Here is a 21,577-nt window from a genome sequence, read left to right on the forward strand (position 1 = left end):
GGATTTCTCGGTCGGGAGCTCTATATTATGCTCACTATTCGGGGCTAGGTCCCAGTTATCACCCTCTACACCGTTAGATGCGTACAAACTGGATATAAATAGTATCCAGACATCTTCAGCAATAGAGATGGGGATGGGGGTGGTTCTTGCACCACATCCCTTCCCTATTATGGACCAGAATTCTCTAGATTTATTAAAGGCCGATGCCTCTCTTAACCTAATCCAGAGGGAATCTTCTTTTTCTCTTTTTAATTTTGTTCTCAGTCTGGCCCTCCTTCTTCTTAGTAAGGCTAACTTATGCTCATTTTCCCTAGATCTACTAAGGTACTGTTTCCTCACAAGTTTATTTATTTCCTTATTTAAAGGTAGTAATATACTAGGAGGGAAGTGCAACTTCTTAGGATTTCTTGATTTCTTTGCTGTCGTGGTAAGCTTCTTCATAAAGATTTCGAAGTGCAAGAATTCCCTACCCTGCCATTCATCTAATTCTAGTAAAGTTTGGGCAAGAATATTTTGTACATCCTTCATAGTGGTAGGGTCCCAGAAGCACCTTCCAGACTTACAATGAATAGAAACTCCTTTATTGATTAAAGACCAAGAGTCAGTATCTGGAGGTTGTAATGAGACAGTTATATTGATCACATTATGGTCGCTCAAGGAGGATTGAGAGATCATTATGTCTCGAATAAAAGAGAACGTATCATAGTCCGTAATTACATAATCCAGGATGGATTCACCCCTAAATGACCTATGTGTAAAATTAGCGGGAATGTCAGAAGGCATCCTACCATTTACGATTAGCCCCTCTAAATAGCTAAGTTCTTCAAGTAATATCTTTCCTCTTTTATTAGTTTTTATTTTACTAGGAAAGATTGCTTGGGGTATATTATATGCTTCTTCCTTAGATTTGTTTCTAAACATGTCTGTACTTGAGTTAGACACTTTGCTATTTAAGTCACCCATAAGTAAGATATATGGGGGCTGATCAAGCTCTAATAATTGTTTTACATAGGAGAACATTCGTTTCAAAACAATGTTAAAAGTATCTTCAGGTGGAATGTATGCATTTAAAATTACAAGAGAAGACCGTCTACCTGCAGACGCTAGATTATTGATAGTTATTGATTGAAAAAGATTACTAGTGTCCTTGTAATGGGAAAATTGCCATTGTAATGAATTAGATAAGAAACAGGCAATTCCACCTTTCGCGTGACCTTTTTTTGAAGGTGTAGCGGCGGCCTCAAGAACAAAATAATCTTTCCCCCCATATAGGATATTTTTACACCTTGTTTACTGAATACATATCACATCTGCGTTCTGCGAGAATAGAAAATCAAGCTTCTCTGGACAATTATGTAGTCCTGCTGCATTCCAGGATATGACTTTTAATTGTCTGTTAAAGATGTTGAAACAGTCTTGGATTGTTCGATGTGTTATTAGATAAGACTCCTGGTAACCAATTCCACAACTGATTATCTTCTGTTAGAGGAATATCCAAATTCTCAGGGATAGGGAGTACCTGAGAAACCATGCGTTTACCTCTAGAGACCCAGATTTTTAGATCTTTATTGTGGATGGACGGGTCTTCCTGCCTAAAACCCAACTTTGAAGCTCCTTCTCTGGAGAAAATATGCTTTCCATTATTAAAAAAGGGTAACACGTCAATCCCTCTACATTGGAATGCTTCCGCTTGTTGGAGGACTAGATTAGCAATTATTTTTGAGCAAAATTTTACCCGTGCTCGTAGCCCATTTTCAAACCTTATTACTGAAACCAAGTCAATATCACTTGACAAGATAAGTTTTAAGCTTTCAATATCCTTGAAGCAATTAAGCAACCATGACCTGTTCAAATTTAGGTCAGAATCAAATAAGGGAAGAAAATCCAATGTCAAGGTATCCGCACATGGATTAGGAACTTTTAAAGGTGCAATGGTTAAATTCGTGGTCACATCAGCTGGAGGCCGAAAAATAGGTGCAGATGGATTAAGTACCCTTGTTACAGTAGGCATATTTCTAGTGACTTCATCCACTGGTGCCGGGGGCTCTATCTCATTAACCTCAGAACATAGAACTCCTCCATTCATAGTGCTGACATCAAGGGGGGCTTCTACTACAGGGTTAGTGATACAAACAACAGCCTCATTAGAGGAAGTATCCAATAATGAACTATCTGCAATTTCTATAACATCAAGTGCTTCTGTATTTATGTGCTTTTGAAAAATAATTTGCCTCTGTCTTTTCTTCTTGTACTTGCGAACAGGTTTCCTATTTTTCCCTTTGTTCTTTCTACTTTTTTCTTTTACTATCCCCTTAGTCTTTACAGTTCCTTCAGGTTCTTTTTTATCCTGATTAAAAATGGGAAAAAGTTCGTTTCCAGCGGTTTGGTTAACCTCTACCAAACTTTCTTCCTTCATAGTTGGTTCCGATTCTTTCCTCCGGTTTAGAGAAAATGGGGTAGGGGTCTTAGAGGGCTCGTGAATATCTACCTTTAGTGGCATCCCCACTGGTGCATTTTTTCTCAATGAATTATTGCTGTCTAGGACGTTCTGGACAACAGATCCAGTAGGGGAAATAGACCCATTCTCAGTATTTTTAGCAAGTAATACTTTCAATATCACAGTAACTGAGTCCAAAATGCAATCAGAACTCCCAACAAATTTACCTAATAAAAATAGTATGGAAGCCAGAAAATGTTCAAGTGCTATCAGAGAATCTGAGATTGGTTTATCATTTTTTGGGTATCCAGATGCAGTAAGAGAGCAGATACCTGATAGATTAAGTTGCGGAGATTTCAAATCACTCTGCATTGAGGGGATATCATTGGATGTTATAGAAGGAGTGCTACTATATAGCAGTAATCCTGATGGCGTTGCTCCATTTGGAGTTTTACTAGGTTCAGGTTGTTTCAAAATTCTCTCGTCCATATAGCGACCACACAATTCAAGATCGATACTGGACGGAATAGAGACTTCTTTTATATCCACCTCCTGATTTTCTGTGTCCTTAAGAGTGTTAAGCTGAAGAACTTTCGAATTTGCTTTCATAGGATCAGAGTGGTCTCCTTTGGATAAACATACTGGGAGGATTGCATCAGTAGTCGGAGACCGGGTAGGGGAGTTTTTTCCCGCAGTTAGCTCAAGATTAAAATCTTTCACTACTTCAAACTGCGGTTCCGTCATTGTTATCATCTCATCGTCAGTGATTATTGGAACTTCGATAGATTTGTTCACTGGTTTTTCCCATAGTTTCAACAACTGCATCTGTCCCTTAAGTTGTACGCTATTTTCATATTTATTCCTCAAGGGGTTGGATCTGGTTTTTATACATGACCTCCCCCCTAGGACTCTTCCAGAGCGTAATTTCTTTGCTGTCATATTGTGTGGAAAAATGACTGACCAGGCAGCAGGCTTTTAAAACAGAATATGTGAGTGTTTTTGAATTTCGATAAATAAATGAACAGTCAATAAAATATGAATCCACAGAGAAGATGAAGTAAATATTCGGCCAGTCAACAGATATATGTCCTTCACAGTTTACACGCCTTCAATCACTATCAGGTCTTACTAAAAATAAAAATGAAAATACCAGGGCCCTGCCCGGCCTACCTCGGCCACAGAGGGCCCGCCCTTTGCCCGGGCTTCGCCCGGCGTCCCGCGAGACGGTGGTGATGCTGCTTTTGAGCGCCTCCTGGCGCTAGCAGATGACGCGGCAGAGCGCTGGGGCTTCTGGGGATTGTAGTGCAGTCCTCGCTCGTCTCCGCTCGGCGGCCCCGCTCAGTTGTCAGGAGAGCGAAGGGCGGCGGGAGACAAGCGGTAGGAGGTCCACGGGCAGAGAAATTATCCCCAGGCAGTAAGTGCACGAAGAAAGGCAACACACGCTTCTACTGTTCTGCAGTCAGAAAAGTTTCCACCCACTCGATCGTGGTGATGCTGCTTTTGAGCGCCTCCTGGCGCTAGCAGATGACGCGGCAGAGCGCTGGGGCTTCTGGGGATTGTAGTGCAGTCCTCGCTCGTCTCCGCTCGGCGGCCCCGCTCAGTTGTCAGGAGAGCGAAGGGCGGCGGGAGACAAGCGGTAGGAGGTCCACCGGCAGAGAAATTATCCCCAGGCAGTAAGTGCACGAAGAAAGGCAACACACGCTTCTACTGTTCTGCAGTCAGAAAAGTTTCCACCCACTCGATCGTGGTGATGCTGCTTTTGAGCGCCTCCTGGCGCTAGCAGATGACGCGGCAGAGCGCTGGGGCTTCTGGGGATTGTAGTGCAGTCCTCGCTCGTCTCCGCTCGGCGGCCCCGCTCAGTTGTCAGGAGAGCGAAGGGCGGCGGGAGACAAGCGGTAGGAGGTCCACGGGCAGAGAAATTATCCCCAGGCAGTAAGTGCACGAAGAAAGGCAACACACGCTTCTACTGTTCTGCAGTCAGAAAAGTTTCCACCCACTCGATCGTGGTGATGCTGCTTTTGAGCGCCTCCTGGCGCTAGCAGATGACGCGGCAGAGCGCTGGGGCTTCTGGGGATTGTAGTGCAGTCCTCGCTCGTCTCCGCTCGGCGCCCCCGCTCAGTTGTCAGGAGAGCGAAGGGCGGCGGGAGACAAGCGGTAGGAGGTCCACCGGCAGAGAAATTATCCCCAGGCAGTAAGTGCACGAAGAAAGGCAACACACGCTTCTACTGTTCTGCAGTCAGAAAAGTTTCCACCCACTCGATCGTGGTGATGCTGCTTTTGAGCGCCTCCTGGCGCTAGCAGATGACGCGGCAGAGCGCTGGGGCTTCTGGGGATTGTAGTGCAGTCCTCGCTCGTCTCCGCTCGGCGGCCCCGCTCAGTTGTCAGGAGAGCGAAGGGCGGCGGGAGACAAGCGGTAGGAGGTCCACGGGCAGAGAAATTATCCCCAGGCAGTAAGTGCACGAAGAAAGGCAACACACGCTTCTACTGTTCTGCAGTCAGAAAAGTTTCCACCCACTCGATCGTGGTGATGCTGCTTTTGAGCGCCTCCTGGCGCTAGCAGATGACGCGACAGAGCGCTGGGGCTTCTGGGGATTGTAGTGCAGTCCTCGCTCGTCTCCGCTCGGCGGCCCCGCTCAGTTGTCAGGAGAGCGAAGGGCGGCGGGAGACAAGCGGTAGGAGGTCCACGGGCAGAGAAATTGTCCCCAGGCAGTAAGTGCACGAAGAAAGGCAACACACGCTTCTACTGTTCTGCAGTCAGAAAAGTTTCCACCCACTCGATCGTGGTGATGCTGCTTTTGAGCGCCTCCTGGCGCTAGCAGATGACGCGGCAGAGCGCTGGGGCTTCTGGGGATTGTAGTGCAGTCCTCGCTCGTCTCCGCTCGGCGGCCCCGCTCAGTTGTCAGGAGAGCGAAGGGCGGCGGGAGACAAGCGGTAGGAGGTCCACTGGCAGTGAAATTATCCCCAGGCAGTAAGTGCACGAAGAAAGGCAACACACGCTTCTACTGTTCTGCAGTCAGAAAAGTTTCCTGATCATGTTAGAGACTGCATCAAAACTGAAGTGCAGAAAATGTTGGAGCTGGGAGTCATTGAACCCTCAGATAGCCCTTGGGCTAGTCCAGTAGTTCTAGTGCCAAAGCCACACACCCAGGGTGGTAAGAAAGAGATGAGGTTTTGCGTAGACTACAGAGGTCTCAATGCAGTCACTAAGACTGATGCCCACCCAATACCAAGGGCAGATAAGCTTATAGATAGATTGGCTTCTGCCAACTACTTAAGTACATTTGACCTGACAGCTGGGTATTGGCAAATCAGGTTAGCTGAGGATGCCAAGCCCAAGATAGCATTTTCTACCCCTGGTGGGCATTATCAATTTGTGGTAATGCCCTATGGTTTGAAAAATGCACCTGCCACCTTCCAAAGGCTGGTGAATCATGTTCTCACTGGGCTGGATGACTTCTGTGCAGCATATCTTGATGATATTGCTGTCTTTAGCTCCACCTAGGAGGATCACCTGGTCCACCTGAGGAAAGTGTTAGAGGCACTGCAAGCAGCAGGTCTCACTATCAAGGCCACAAAGTGCCAGATAGGGCAGACACGGGTTGTATACTTGGGCCACCTTGTAGGTGGAGGCCAAGTTCAGCCACTGGAGAGCAAAATACAGTCAATCTGGGACTGGGCTCCTCCAACCACCCAGACTCAGGTTCGAGCTTTCTTGGGCCTGACTGGTTACTACAGAAAGTTTGTCAGAAATTATGGATCAATTGTGACTCCACTTAATGAACTGACAAGTAAGAAAATGCCAAAAAAGGTTCAGTGGACAGCAGGCTGTCAAAAAGCATTCGATGACCTAAAACAGGCCATGTGCACAGCACCTATTCTCAAGAGTCCAGACTACTCCAAACCATTCATTGTCCAAACAGATGCTTCTGAGTTGGGTGTGGGAGCTGTTCTATCTCAACTGAATTTTGATGGTAATGACCAGCCCATTGCTTTTATAAGCAGAAGGCTGACCCCCAGAGAGAAACATTCGTCAGCTATTGAGAGGGAGGCCTTTGCTGTGGTTTGGGCCCTGAAGAAACTGAGGCCATACTTGTTTGGCACTCATTTCAAGATTCAGACCGACCATAAGCCCCTCTTATGGCTAAATCAGATGAAGGGTGAAAACCCCAAACTGCTTAGGTGGTCCATTTCCCTACAGGGGATGGATTTTACAGTGGAGCATAGGAGCATAGACCTGGCATTGATCATGGCAATGCCGATGGGCTCTCCAGGTATTTCCACTTAGAGCAAGAAGACTCACCTGGTCAAGGTTAGTTTATTGTCCCAAAGGTTGGGGGGGGGGGTCATGTAGGAGAGTAGGGTCTGCAATCCTATGATCACCCAGATTTTTTGCTTTTGTTTCACTGGTTTACGACTTTCTCTGGCAGTGGGCCGGCTAATCAGACCCACAGCCTAGCTGTTCTCTCACTAAATTGACATGTGTACCTTAGGTGCATTATCCAATTGGAACTGGGCCACCTTATCAGACCCTGTAACTCAGGGCATAGGTGTACCCAGGGCCTACCAGGGGCTGAAGCATGTATTATGCCACCCCTGGATGGCCATCTAAATCTGACACAACTGGCTGCACGACAGCTGGGGCAAAGTGGTGTAATCACCCTTTGCTGTAGATATAGTATACCTATATCTAACCTTAAAAATGGACACACAGATTCCTATCAGTCACCCCAATGGCAGACCTTGACAATCCTGAAGGCAGAGTGCTTGGAATCGTGTGAGATGGTGCTCTGGCATGAGCTGAGCCCGTTTGCAGCTTGCGGAACCAAGTCCTAATAGCTGTTCCATGATAACGCATACCATATACTCTTAAGTGCATTATAATCCTCGCGGTTAAATGCTATCTTTGGTATCGCTTTATCAAAACATGTCGAGTAAGGTGTCATACGAATTGGAATACTAACCCCTCGCCAATTCTGGCGACGGGGTTAGCATTCCACCCTTCTAGAGGGACACAACATGTATGTAACTGTGAACCCCAGTTAAAGTTAACTGAAGCCTCAGCTCCACAAAATGGATGCTGCCACCACAGACACGAGTCTGACCTCCTGCTGCTGGGAGTCCTTCCAGCGAGGAGAGCTTGGACAAAGGGTTTCCTGTCAGGGGCGGTGCTAGCACCATCCCAGACAGGGTTTTGTGTATCCTGGGTAGGCAGGGCTTTACAGGAAGGTGACTGCAAGTGGCACCCCGGTGCTCACTACGCATCTGCCGGCTAGAACCAGTTCCAGGGGCACACCAGCCCCTGGCCTGGGGAAAGTCCGTCATGGGAGAGGGGTGTAACCACCCCCCTTCCTGGTCCCACCCCTAGGGCAGGACCTAGTCGCGTACCCACCCCTTTCTTTAGGATAAAGGCAGGAGCGGGGACCTTTCCAAATTAGATCATCTTTGAATCAAGAAACTACTTTCTACGAAAGGAACTCTCGACTTCTTCTCAAGATTTCTCCCTTGTGGCTAAGGAGTAGTCACCCTGCATCCGCAGGCACCATCTAAGAACTCTGCGGTTTGCTGCACGTCCTTCCTCAGGAATCCGACCGACCAGCACGACGAGACCCGGCTTCCCTGGCACCTCTGACCTCTACCTACCTCTACAGCTAAGCTGAGAACCCTAGGTGCGACAAGACCTCGAGGGACCGGCCATCATCAGAACTGCACGACTTCTATCCAGCACGACCGCCGAGGGATCCTCTGGTGAGTGCTTTGGGGTCCGAGAAGCCCCGACCCTGAGCAGCTCCAGCACCGAAGTCCAGCCCCCCAGCATCTCCACGATCTGCGTGGGGCCCTTCTGCTTTTTTATGCTCACCGCGTTGTCTGGCTACTAGCCCGCTGGCTTGTGGCCTTCCCGACGACGATCAATGATGACAACACTGCTGGTCTGGTTGCTCCAGACTGGCCCTTGCTCCCTTCCAAAAGAGGAGCACCCCGGAACCTCCTGGTCCACTCCAGACGCCATTTTAGGTCCACCGCGTGGGCTTGAATTTGCCAAGACTTGTTGCCCCCATCCTGGGTCCAGCGACGTCGACAGCATCAACCATCGTGGGACAGCTCGCACCTCCATCCTGGTCGCCGACAACGCCTCCTGGTCCGTGAGACTGCAGAGCCAAGCGTCGCCCACTCACCGGGTCGAGGTGACTACCATCCGGTGCCCTCCTGGTGCCATCTGATCACTGGCTAGTGGTCACGAACTTGGTCCCCTCTGCTTTCAGGTGTCATCCATCTTCGATCCAGGCTTGGATCACTCGAACTATCTTCACTGGTCGCCTGCCAGCAACTTCTTTCTTCAGGCTCCTGGTCCGTCAACGAGGATTCCCGACGTCTTTTGAGACCTATGCAGCTGCAGCCCCTGGGCTAGGTAACTTCGGCATTTCGGTGCCCCAGCATAGCCTCACTATCCAAGGGTCCAGAGTCACTGTCGTTTTCGACCTACCTTATCGGGTTCGCCCGAGAACACTAACTTTGTCTTTACTAGCTCCCATAGACTTTGTCCCGCATCCCGCGTGAGAGTGCACACTCTGCACCCGAGTCCCCTAGGCCTCCTACTAGTAATCTGAAGGTTCAGTAACGTAGTCCTAGCGATTCCAAAGCCTATTAGTACAGTACTTACCTGCTAGTAATTTCGCATTCCACTTCCATAGTATATGGTTTTCCGTGCCCCTCGGGCATTTGTGTAAATTGTGCAACTTGAAGTATTTTCGTAAGAGTTTTGTTGTGTGCTTAGTACCCTGTCCTCATAAAGAGTACAGGGCTGTTGTGATCTAAATAAATACACTGTTTATTTTCATAACACTTGTGTGGTGTCCTTTCACTTGGTGTTCAAGGGGTATATGTGATGGTATAACAGCTGGCTTAACACGCCCTCTAGAGTTTAGCCCGAAGACTGCTCGTATCCACGCTACTAGGATAGCTGGTCTATAAGGTTGACTTACAACCAATCACCATAAGGGTTGTTTGGACTGATACATAGTGATCACTAGAATAGTGAGCACTGCATATCAGGCCAACTTCTCACAGGGAGCAACTGCAGCGATGTGGGCAATGACTGGATGTACTTGAATTGGATCAGTAAGGATTATCATGGGGACGTTACCTAATTTGAAATGCCTAACATGGAATGTCCGAGGACTGCGAACAATGATCAAACGCCACAAAGTGCATGCTTATCTGGTGAGGCGGGGTGTCCAGATTGCAATGTTACAGGAAACTCACTTAACTAAACAAGAATGCACTGCGCTACAGAAGAGGTGGCGAGGTCAGGTTTTTGGCACCACTTATTCAGCATTCGCTAGATGGGTGCTGATATGGGTTCGAGCGGGCATACCGTTCCAGATGGTGAACCAGCTGGTGGATCCTGAGGGTAGATATGTGGCGGTGGAGGGGAGGTTATATGGCCGGGATGTGGTTTTGTGCTGTGTATATGCCCCAAATGTTGACCAGGCTCACTTCTTTGATGGCCTGTCGTGCTCACTGGCCTCCTTCTTGGCAGGCCCTATGATTCTAGGAGGGGACTTTAATTCGATCACTAATGTGGCACTGGATAGGTCGCACCCACCACTGGCTGATTCCCCAGTACGTAGACTAGCTGCACATAGGAAGGATTGGCAAGAGAGGTGGGGACTGCTGGATGTATGGCGGGAGCAACATCAGGATAGTAGGGATTATTCCTTTTTCTCTGCCCTCCATGCTTTACACGTTAGGATCGATTCGGACCTGTGCAGTGGTTCCCTGGCTGCTATGGTCACCCATACAGAATACCTGACCAGGACCATCTCGGATCACAATCCCTTGTTGGTATTCATACAGTGGCAACGTGCGAGATCTGCAGTCCCAACATGGCGGCTTCGGCCCGACACCTTGGAAGATTCGGTGTTTAGTGACGCGGTCCAACGAGGCATAGATCAATACTTTGAGGAAAACGAGGGTACAGCTCATACTAGGTCTACTGAATGGGACGCGATGAAAGTGGTGGTGAGAGGAGTGTGTATGGGTAGGTTCTCGAATGCACGAACGTCGGTTTTGAATGCGCTTGCAAAAGCGGAAGAGGAGTTGAGGGGTCTAGAACAGCGTAGACCAGACCGACCGGACTTACAAGCCCGGTTATTAGAAGCCAAAGAGGTAGTGGCGACTGAAACGGAACGGCTGAGAAGTTATGATTATAGGCAATATGCCATTAAAGCGCATGCCGAGAGGGATAAAGTAGGCACGCTCCTTGCCAGGATCGCTAATCCAGAAATCAGAGGCTGCCCAATCTTGAGCATAAAAACTGAAGCAGGGGAGATGGTTTATTCGCAGACAGCGGTGATGGAGTGTTTTCGGGCATATTATGCAAAGTTATATGAATGCCAACTGGGGGTGGAGGCCTCGGAGATCAGTGATTACTTGGTGCTTATAAGATATCTCTGTATATCGAATAAAAGCTTATGACTGACTGATTACTTGGAATCGATGCAGCTTCCGGTGCTGGATGACGACGATGCGAAGGAATTAGGAGGGCCTATCACGCTCACCGAGATCAGGGCGGCCATTAAACACATGGCGAGGAACAAAACGCCTGGGGTGGATGGCCTGCCGATTGAATTTTATCAGAAATACGTGGATAGTTTGGCACCCAGATTACTGGTGGTGTACGAGGAGGCTAGAAGACTGGGGTACCTGCCCAGATCGATGAGGGAGGCGCTGGTAGTACCATTGCTGAAACCCGGTAGAGAGGCATCGGATGTAAAGTCGTATAGGCCTTTGTCCATGTTGACGGTAGACTATAAGATATTGAGCCGTATACTAGCCACCAGGTTGGCTCCACATATGGCTAGGTTGGTGCACAGGGACCAAGCAGGGTTCATCCCTACAAGGAACATGCAAATGTAATTGCAGGTGCTTGTTTTCACACCATTGGATTACTCAGGCGAGTCTTCCCCCTGTTACCTGACACCTACAGAAAGACTCTGGTTCAAGCCCTTGTAATAAGTCGCCTTGACTATTGCAACGGGCTTCTGATACAAGCCAATGAGGATGCCATCAATCGTTTGCAGGTGGTCCAGAACACTGCGGCAAGATTGATTCTGAATGCCCCCCCCAGAACATCTTCTGGACCCCTGTTGAAAAAACTTCACTGGCTCCCAATACGCCAACGGGTTAAATTCAAAATTTGCTGCACTGTACATAAGTGTTTATTTGGAAAGGGCCCCAAATATCTAGCCAAACTACTTCAGCCCTACAAACCAGAACGAGAATTACGGTCAAGTAACCTACTCCTGCTCAAACCACCTTTCATTAAAAAAACCAGACAAGGCGGCCGAGCCCTCTCATCAGTAGGGCCGGCCCTGTGGAATAACTTGCCCCTTAGCTTAAGACAGATCTCTAAACACCTCACCTTTAGAAAAATGCTAAAAACGAATCTGTTTATGGAGACATAACTTTAGGACTGCTGCCTTTACAGTACCTTTGCGACCTGTTGTTGTCAAAGCGCGGAGATAACCCTTTCGGGCTCGATTCTTGCGCTATATAAGTATATAAATAAATAAATAAATAAATAAATAAATAAATATTCGTCGCCTAATTGGGATATTGGATGGCGCTGCGGACGCAGATGGTGATCCGGCAGTGTTGTCTGTGGATATTGAAAAAGCCTTTGATAGCCTGGAATGGGTCTACTTGGAAGAAGTACTGGCGAAGTTTGGTATTGGCGAGGGGTTTAGTAGATGGACGAAAGTGTTATATTCATCGGCAACAGCGAGGGTGCGCCTGGGCACTCTTGTATCCTCGGATTATCCGGTTTGTAGAGGGACGAGACAGGGGTGTTCGCTATCCCCGCTGCTGTTTGCACTAGCAATGGAACCATTAGCAGCGCGAGCCAGGTCAGGAGTCATGTACCGGGGGATTGAACAAGGTGAGCAATCGCATTATATATCTCTATATGCGGACGACTTGTTGCTGTACCTGGCGGATGCAGAGCAAGCTCTGGAGGGAGCGATGGATATGTTATCCAAGTTTGGTCAGTTGTCGGGACTTATGGTGAATTGGACGAAAACTTGTATCTTTCCGCTTAGGGCGGACACACAATGCCCCCCCCGTGATTTGGGTGTGATCTGGGAGCACTCTTGTTTTACTTATTTAGGAGTCCGCATCTACCATGAGGTCGCGAATCTGTTGGAGGGTAATATAGGGCATTGTATAAGAGCACTGAGAGGCTGTATATCCTTTTGGGCCTCCCTCCTTTTGTCAGTACTGGGTAGAGTAGCTCTATTGAAAATGGTGGCGCTCCCAAGGTTACTTTATTATTTCCGCACGCTGCCCATTTGGATTCCTCAGAGGATCTTTAAGGACCTGCGGACGATGATAACGGACTTCCTCTGGGGGCACGGACGACGTAGAGTAGCTTTGAACACCTTGCTTAGACCCAAGCTTGAAGGGGGATGGCAGTCCCCGATTTTGAATTGTACTATTTGGCTGCGCAGCTTCGGATTCTTACGCAGCACGTGGCTAGGGTGTTTAGAGGGCCGGAACACGAGCGAGGGTATGGTATACAACGTCACGTCCTGGCTTACATAATTATGCAGCAGAAACTAGAGCTGAGAGGCCTCACCATAGAGGAAAAGACGCTCAGGTTGTGCTGGCATAGGAGTTTGAAGAGAGCAAAGACGTCCTGACCTTATGCTCCGGTGATACCATTGGGAATGCTGACCGCGCTGCCGCATGGCGGCGATTGGTCTCCGCTGCTGGAATGGGAAGAGCTGGGATTGCAGATGGTGGGAGATCTGTATGTAGATGGAACGCTGGTCCCCTTTCAGATGCTGCAGGAACAGTTTGGGCTGCCGGAAGGGAGCTTCCTCTTGCATGCGGCTGTGGTGGCGGCAGTGCAGAAACACTGGAAAGGAGGGCTCCTTGAGCCGGAAACGACCATGGCCTGCCAGTATGTCGTGATGGCCGCAGGTACATTTAAAGCAGTGACCTGCCTCCATAATAGGATGTTGCATGAGGGGTTGGATCCGCTCCTAGGCCTGAAATCGAAATGGGAGGTTGGTATAGGTAGGCCCATCCCAGACACGGTGTGGGGACATATCCTGAAGCGAACGTGGAAAGGGACAAAGAATGCACGCTTTCAACAGGTACACTTTTACGTCCTGCATAGGGCCTACCTGACCCCGGAGAAGATTAAACAGTATTTCCGGGTGCAGGAGGCGCGATGCCCGAGGTGCCTGGCATTAGAGGTTGACATAGATCACTTGCTGTGGGGCTGTCCAAAGCTGGAGACATATTGGTTGGAAGTTGGGGAACTCCTGAATGCGGTGACTGATCGGGAGGTGGATTTTGACATGGCGGCATGTCTGTTGCTCTGGTTCCCACACACGAAGAATACTAAGGTGACGAGTAAATTCATTGATCTGGGGCCCATACTGGCGCAGAGAGAAAATACTTGGCACTGGAAGTCCAAGGAGGGACCGTCAGTGAGGAGATGGGTGAATGAACTGCTGAGATGGTCTGAATGTGAGAGTGTGCTCCGAATGAGACAGGCGGTCAAGATTGATAATGAAAAGAGCTTAGAAATGGCAAGGGCATGGGAGATGATAGTCCAGGCGTTGCGTGATTCCATGGTGGAGGACGAAGAATAAGCTGTTTGTGTATCCGGGCTCCATGAGGCTTGAGAGTGTAACAGCATCACTCGATCTGTAGCGAGCCCCATTGCAGTGCTAGGAATAAGGCCCATATCGTCAGCGGTTGCAGGGGGGGGGGAGGAGAGGGGGTTGTTTGGGGGTAGTGTTAGGCACCGAGGCCCAGGTCAAGAGGCACAGCAGTTAATCCCGGGGTTGGACATGTCTCTAGCGTGACAGGAGGGCCCAGACAGGCAGCGAGGGTGGTATAGGGACACATTAGACCAACACGATAGGTGTCCACCATTAGATGGGCTTGGGTCCTGGATTACGAGTATCAGTCGCCTAACTGGAATGCTAGTGAATGCTGGCTGGTGTGGGGGGAGGGTTAGGAGTTTAGGGGGGTAAAACGCAGATACATAAAGATGTTATTGACCAGTTATCCCTACGGGATGCTCACTGTGATGTTCTTGCTGGAAGTATGGATTAATATGCCGCCCGGCCTCCGGGATATGGGCTAAATGGCTGTGTATGATTTACTGTTTATTTTATCCATGCGTGGGGGCACCATGAGTGTGCTGGTTGATCTATTATATGCAATGGTTACTAATTCTGCAATAAAAAGAAATTAAAAAAAAAAAATAGAGTCCAGTGGAAGCAAAAGCCTTGATCACCTGTGACGCCTGCCCACGTCTTGGTGGGTGTGTCCGTGACGCTCTTGAAGACATCGAGTAAACGGAACAAACCCTCACAGCGTACCACGCTTCTAGTGTTTGGTACAAAAAACGTTGTGAACCTGGTGTATTTTCGCCGCACTAGGAGAGCGTGGCTATTATTTCCATTTTTGAAGTCGTTTGGAGGAAAGTGGCACACACGTTGATTCAGCGCTCCTGTTTGTTACCGCTTCCCTGCTGATTCCGCTCAGGAGAGCACGAAGAGCAGGTCATTCACCGCTTCTGTTTATTATTTTATGGTTTTTGGGGAGCTTCTGCTCAGGAGTGCAAAAGACGACCTAGACATTCCCCTGATTGGAGAATCCGGACCTACTTCCAGTTCAGGAGCAGTCAAATAAGAAACATTCATTACTGCCAGTGGATTATCTGCGTTAAGATAAGTACCTCATTTCTTGACTTTGTTTTGTGTTGCTTCCTTGATACAGCACACATACAACAACTCCTTCAAGCACTAGAAGGGTATTACTTTTTCTATTTCTTTATTTTTTTTACTTTTGTGCCTTTTTCTGTTGGGAGATGTGCATCTGCTATAAAAGTACATAACACATAGAGGCATATTGTGGTTAAACATGTATGGGGGAGTCTACTTACGTGTGTGTTGTGTCTGACTTACAGGGCAGACGGGGTGGAGCTTAGGAGAGAGAGGTCTACATCTCCTGAAGACATCCCTATTCTGTGTTACGCAGCGGCAACGTTTTTGTTTCATTTGTCCCTTTTTTCTCTTTCCCCTATGGTGGTAATATCTGTGGAGTGTGATACATATATACTCATGGGTATCTTCATATAGGGGAAGGGATTAACTTGCATCATCCATCGTTCCTGCTGTATCCGGCTGTAAGGTTAGTGATTAACCTAACTCTGTCTGACACATTTATTGTACTCGCAGATGCAATAAATGAGACCGATAAATCCGAGACCAATTAAAGAAAATAACTAGTTTGTTTATATATATATTTACAAACCAAGAACTATTTCAAAGGTAAGTACTTTATTTCTTAAGAATTTTAAGATAAGCAAATAGTTCAAAGTTGTGCCCATTTAGGCACCATACAATTGTATGGGAGGACAAAAAGCAGGTAGAGAAAGCAAAGGGCACAGACAGTTGAAGGGTTTCACTTTACGGGTTTTGGGAAGTAAGAAGCCAAGTGTAAAGGTTTTACCAACAGTTAGTTCGGTGCGTCTCGAACTCCACCAGGAACAGGGAGTTGGTGGAGTTGGTAGCTGGTAAGCTATGGGGAAGGGGGAGCCCTCTAAAGATAGGCTGCACAAGGGGGCTTGCGGGCAGCTCCGAGAGCTCCCAAACGGGGGGCTAGGGTCGCAAGGTCCTTATGGACAAGGTAGCTAGGCCGGTTTGACGTTACCCAGGCCAATGGGCTGGGTGAGGAGTAGGTATGATAGCTGCCCAGGAGCGTAAAGATGCTAGATGCTCCTCACAGTCAGGGGCTAACATCTGCCAGGGGCAAATTCAGGACTGCTGGGCCACTCTCGAAGTGGGTCTCAAGGGTCTTGATGTCACTCAGTGGCTGCTGGGCTCAGGTACAGTTGGAGTCCCGATTTGACTCTTCGATGTTGGTCTTTGTTGCAGGGCGTCCCATACCCCAGGATTGTTACTGCACAGCTCCGGATGGTCCTGGTGCCTCCACACTCAGCGTCAGATCTGACCTTTCAGAGCATGAGTACCTCTTCCTGGTAGGTTGCTCCATCTGTTAGGAAGCTGCAAGTCAGTGGACTGTACTCTGCGGTTTTGGCATTTGCGGTCTACAGGGGAGTGGCTCTTCTACTCCAATCGAGGTCTTGGCAGTTTGCGAAGGCTGGTAGGCCTCTGGGGTTCTTAGAGGCCACACAGCAGCAGGAAGAGACAGTGCACCTCGATTGTCGAGAATTGGCAGGCAGGGTTTTTCGACAAAATCTGCTGCAGGCACTCAGTTCTCCGGTTCAGCAGCTCTTCTTCTTTGTCCTCCTTGTCTTTAGGTCCTTCTGTTGTGTAGTTCCTATAAACCTATATAGGATCTGTGCGTTTAGATAACATAGACTGGGGGATTGGTGTCCAGACTGATACCAGACACCCCCATCGGGTATGTTCGCCTGTATACCAGCTAGCTCACAGTGCCACTCAAAACTACTCTTACCAAGGAGAGAATAGTTCTTGGCAACTATCAAACAAGACAACTCTGTCCCATCAGGGATCATGAAAACAGTATAGTACTTTTTGCTCAGTCACTCAAGCTCACTTTGTTTCAAAGAGGTACACAGAATAAACGGTGGGGACGTTTTTCAATAAGCATTTATAGAACCAGCGTCATTCTAGTGTAAAATAGGTGTGCTGAGACAATCATAAGAAATAAACAGATATAAATGATTGCAAGCACCAACAGAGTAAAGGGATGGTAGATTCCTCCCATAGTGCTAAAACAATGAATACAGGCAGGTATATAAATACATGACAGTAATAATGCGTACTCCTACAATGCAACACTAACTAGATGTACCTACATGTACCTAGAATGTATGTAGGTGTCGAGCCAAGAATCCCCCCAGGCTGAAGCCAACCCCATTACCTGAAGTGAGAGACTGTGAGACCCTGTCATGGTCTTCAGGGTCTTGCGTCAGTGTGTCAGCATGGAAGACCTTTTTCTACCCTCCCTGCCTCAGCAAAGATATAGTGTTTATATACCCAAAGTGGTACCCTCAGGGGATCTACCTTGCTGTGTCATGTCGGTCTAGGATGACGGAAGGAATGACCCTTCTACATAGTTATTATTATGCAGGAGATGGTAGTCCTGCTGAGATTACAAGAATCCTCACTGCATAATGAATGAGGCTAGTTTTCGGAGAAAACCCCACGTCATTTAAGCAGTACCGTAACTAGGTAAAAGGTCAGTACCAAGAACCGTTATATAGTGTAATGGCAGACGAAATATAGGTGAAAGGTTTGGTTATTACCTGAGCGTATATCGGGGTACCTATATGAAACATAACACTTCAAACTGAAGTTCAGGATTGAGGGGTGCCACCTAAATACTCAATTTAGGGGCATTAAGAGAAGTGCCAGGTAGTAGATAAAGGGCTACCTACCTGTAGAGCGACTAACCCCTCTACTTGACTACTTCCTGTGGGAAGTGGACATAACCCTGACCATAATAAGCTAAGTCTCTCCCACACAAGATGGAGGAGTCTGAAAAGTGGGGTCCACATCAGCTGGCCCGCCCTAGTGGTGGTGCTGGCCGAATGTGGACCCACCAGGATGGAACCTCTACTATCTAAAGGGGCCCGGGTCGCATATCAAAGGCAGCAGAGCCTTTGAAGCTTCCAGCCCTGGAGTGTCCATCCTGCTTGAAGGAGGTGTGAACACCTCTGCCCAGAGCAGGCTTTTTCTTGACCTCCGAGAGCGAAGGCTCTCATCTCAGGAGGTAAGAAACCTGTCTATGGTGGCTGGCTGGTCGAGGCCAATCAGTCAACACACTAGTAGTCAGTGGGTTTTCAGGGGGACCTCTAAGGGGCCCTCTGGGTGCATTTATTAAGAATTCCAGCACTGGCATCAGCAGGCCTAAAAAATATACTCGCCTACTCGTAATTGTGAGTAAAGTTTTATCAGGTCAAGCTATTTTTAGCACCTGCTAGTCCCATCTGATGAATAAAGTAATGCTGGCAAGGAACAGGTGTTCTGTTCATTCATGAAGTGAATGAGCAATAACGATGCCATCAAAACTTGTTTTTTTCTTAACACATTTGCTGTCTATTCAAGGAAAGAGGACTAATGTCAATTTGTCTTTTAACTAATTGATGCATGGAAAATTTGTTCATTTTTCTCTCTCTAACTAGAGTTAGGCTAACTAGAGTTAGAGGTATTTCTCAAGTGAGCTGTCTGGAGATGTCAGTTATTTTTCTCTAACACATAACATTTCTAAAATAGCCTGTAAATTATTATTACAAAGAGTTAAATAGGAGCAAAACAAAATAGAACACTTTATTTACTTGGTGATGTGCAAATGACACATATCTGCAGAAACTATTTTCAAACATTATTCTTTGTACACTATATAGTTTTATCAGTAAAGCTGCATGTCAATGGGGAGGGTTGTGGCCATTAAAATGTCAAATCTGGTGATTACAAATGACAGTTTGCTACCACTTCATGCTTTAGTTATGTATTTATTAAAAGTTATAGTTTTCAAACATGATTTGAGAAACATTCCTGCCCAGCCCTGATGAAAATGCTGGTAATGAACTAAGAGTTAAGTCAGAGGTCATGTGTATCCTATATGTGGCTAGATTTTTATAATATATGGAAAGACATTTTAGTCTATGAAATCAAACGAGTTTTTTTATAAAGCAGACATGCTGAACTCGCACATTTAAATGTGCTCTCATATGTGATAATAAATAAAATGGTGGCTCAATTAATTAAATCATTTGCCCACGATCACATCATTTGAAACCAGTTGACTGGGTCAAGAGCATTACAAATAGGTCGGGTAGATTATTTAAGTCCCTAGGTCTGCGGGTCTAGTAAACATTTTACGATTTTTCGAGGTCTGATCAGTGTGGGTTTATTAAGACATGGTGTTTGGTACCATACATCTTGGGGTGCAGTAAAGCCATCATGTAACTGGGGAACTCATAATGACAAGTATCCAGCTACTATGGCTTCCCTGTGCACTGGTAATATCTAAGGGTAAACTTAAATATCACTAGGACATATCCCCTTTCGCAGATATGCTCTCACATTGGTATAGTGCATCCTGCCATAGAGCTGTAAAGCCCACTGTAGGGGTGAATTACCTATACCGTATGTAGTGCTGGCAGGCATGGCACACAGGGATGTGTGCCATGTCGACTCTTCGGTTTTGTCTGCACCAAGACACGCAGGCTGCAATAGCAGTTGGCATGAGCTTGGTGAGGTGTCTCTTAGGGTGGCACAGTTTGTGCTGCAACCCTTAGAGGGCCTCTTTAGATCCAATGCCCTAGGTACCAGGGGTACTAAGGACTTACATGGAGTCTAAACTTGGGGCTAATTGTGGAACAATGGTACGGTTTAGACTAAGTCCACTGGGCTGGTCCATGGACTCAGAGGATTCGATCACCACTAACACCAGCATTTAGCTGACCCCAGTTCTGATGCTTTCCTTGACGTTATCAGACTACGTGTACATTTTGTTTTGATAGATAAGCTGTCTCCAGTGTCCACATCATGTGTACACCAGGTTGTCTGACCAGGGGGTCAAAGAAAAGTGCTCATCATACTGCCCCAGGAATTGTCTGCAGTCAGTTTGCTGTTGGGCAGTGAGGATGTCTGAAAATAAAAACTCCCTCAACAGACCCATCTTTAGGGTGGTTAGCGAGGAGGTCAGGGAGAGATTCACTCTCTTCTTCTTGATCTTCATTAGTGACCATCAGCAAGGCCACATCAGCCCTGTTATATAAATGTTTTAGGTAGTTTACAAGGATGACCCTGTGGGGGTCCTGCAAATATTTAGGTCTACCAGGTAGGTGACCTTCCCTTTTCTTTTTAGGATAGGGTATAGACCACTCCATTTATCCTGGAGGGCCAAAGGTGCTGCAGGCTCCAAAACTCATACCTTATGTCCTGGATGAAACTCAATCAGTGCAACCTTTTGGTCAAACCATTCCTTCTGGAGTGCTTGGTTGGCCTCACGGTTTTTATTTTATTTTTACATGTATTCAGCTATCCTGGGAATAAGGCCTACCACACAATTCACAAGGTCAAGATTGGGTTCTTTGGGAGTATTCCCCCAGCCTTCCCTCACTAGACTCAGTGGTCCCCTAACAGAATGGACAATTAGAAGATCAAAGGGACTAAAGCCCACTCCTTGCTATGTCACCTCTCTAAAGGCGAAAAACAGGCATGGCAAAAGGATACCCCATCTCCTTCTGAGCTTGCCAGGGAGGCCCATGATCATACACTTCATGGTCTTGTTAAATCTTTCAACCAGACCATTGGTGTGTGGGTGATATGGGGTAGAAAACTCAAGCCACACCACATTCATTCCACAGTAAGGTAAGCAGACATGAAGTTACTACCTCTGTCTTATAATACCTTCTCAAGGAACCCCACTCTATTAAAACTATTTAAGAGGGTTCTGGCAACTGCAGAAACAGTGACCGTCCTAGGGGAATAGCTTCAGGATACCTGGTGGCATGAGCCATAACCACCAGTATAAATCTGTTCCTGATGCTGTTTGAGGGTCAAGGAGACCAACATTGTCAATCCCTACCCTTTCAAAGGGTACCCCAACAACTGGTAGAGGAATTAGGGGGCCTTTGGTTTGCTACCTGTCTTGCCACTGGCTTGTCGGGTAACACAGGAGTTGCAAAAGTACTGCACTTACTGGAACATGCCTAGCCAGTAGAAGTGGGTGACTACCCTACTCCAAGTTTTGGTCTGCCCAAAATGCCCAGCTTGGGGGATGTCATGTTCTATGGTAAGAACCCTCTATACTGCTGAGGCACTACCCCCTCTCCTCGTTGCACCAGGTTTGTGGTCTTTGGCCTCAGAATATATGGGTCCCTCAAGAGGTGTAACAAAGCTTGAGGGGACCCCACTGAAAAGTGCATGGAGGGGACCCTCCATGCTCTAACACCAGTCAGGAGCTCTCAGGCCTAGGGACCAGCTACCTGTGCACAGTGCAGGAGAGGTCCCCCTGGAACTCAGAGACTCCCCGTACCTCAGGGCCCCCCCAGCCACAGGGGCAGCGGGGCTAATGTTATGCCACTGAGTCCCTTCTCCCAATAGGTCCTGTGGGAGC

Source organism: Lissotriton vulgaris, chromosome 5 (genome assembly GCF_964263255.1).
Source record: "Lissotriton vulgaris chromosome 5, aLisVul1.2, whole genome shotgun sequence".
NCBI classification, from domain to species: Eukaryota; Metazoa; Chordata; class Amphibia; order Caudata; family Salamandridae; genus Lissotriton; species Lissotriton vulgaris.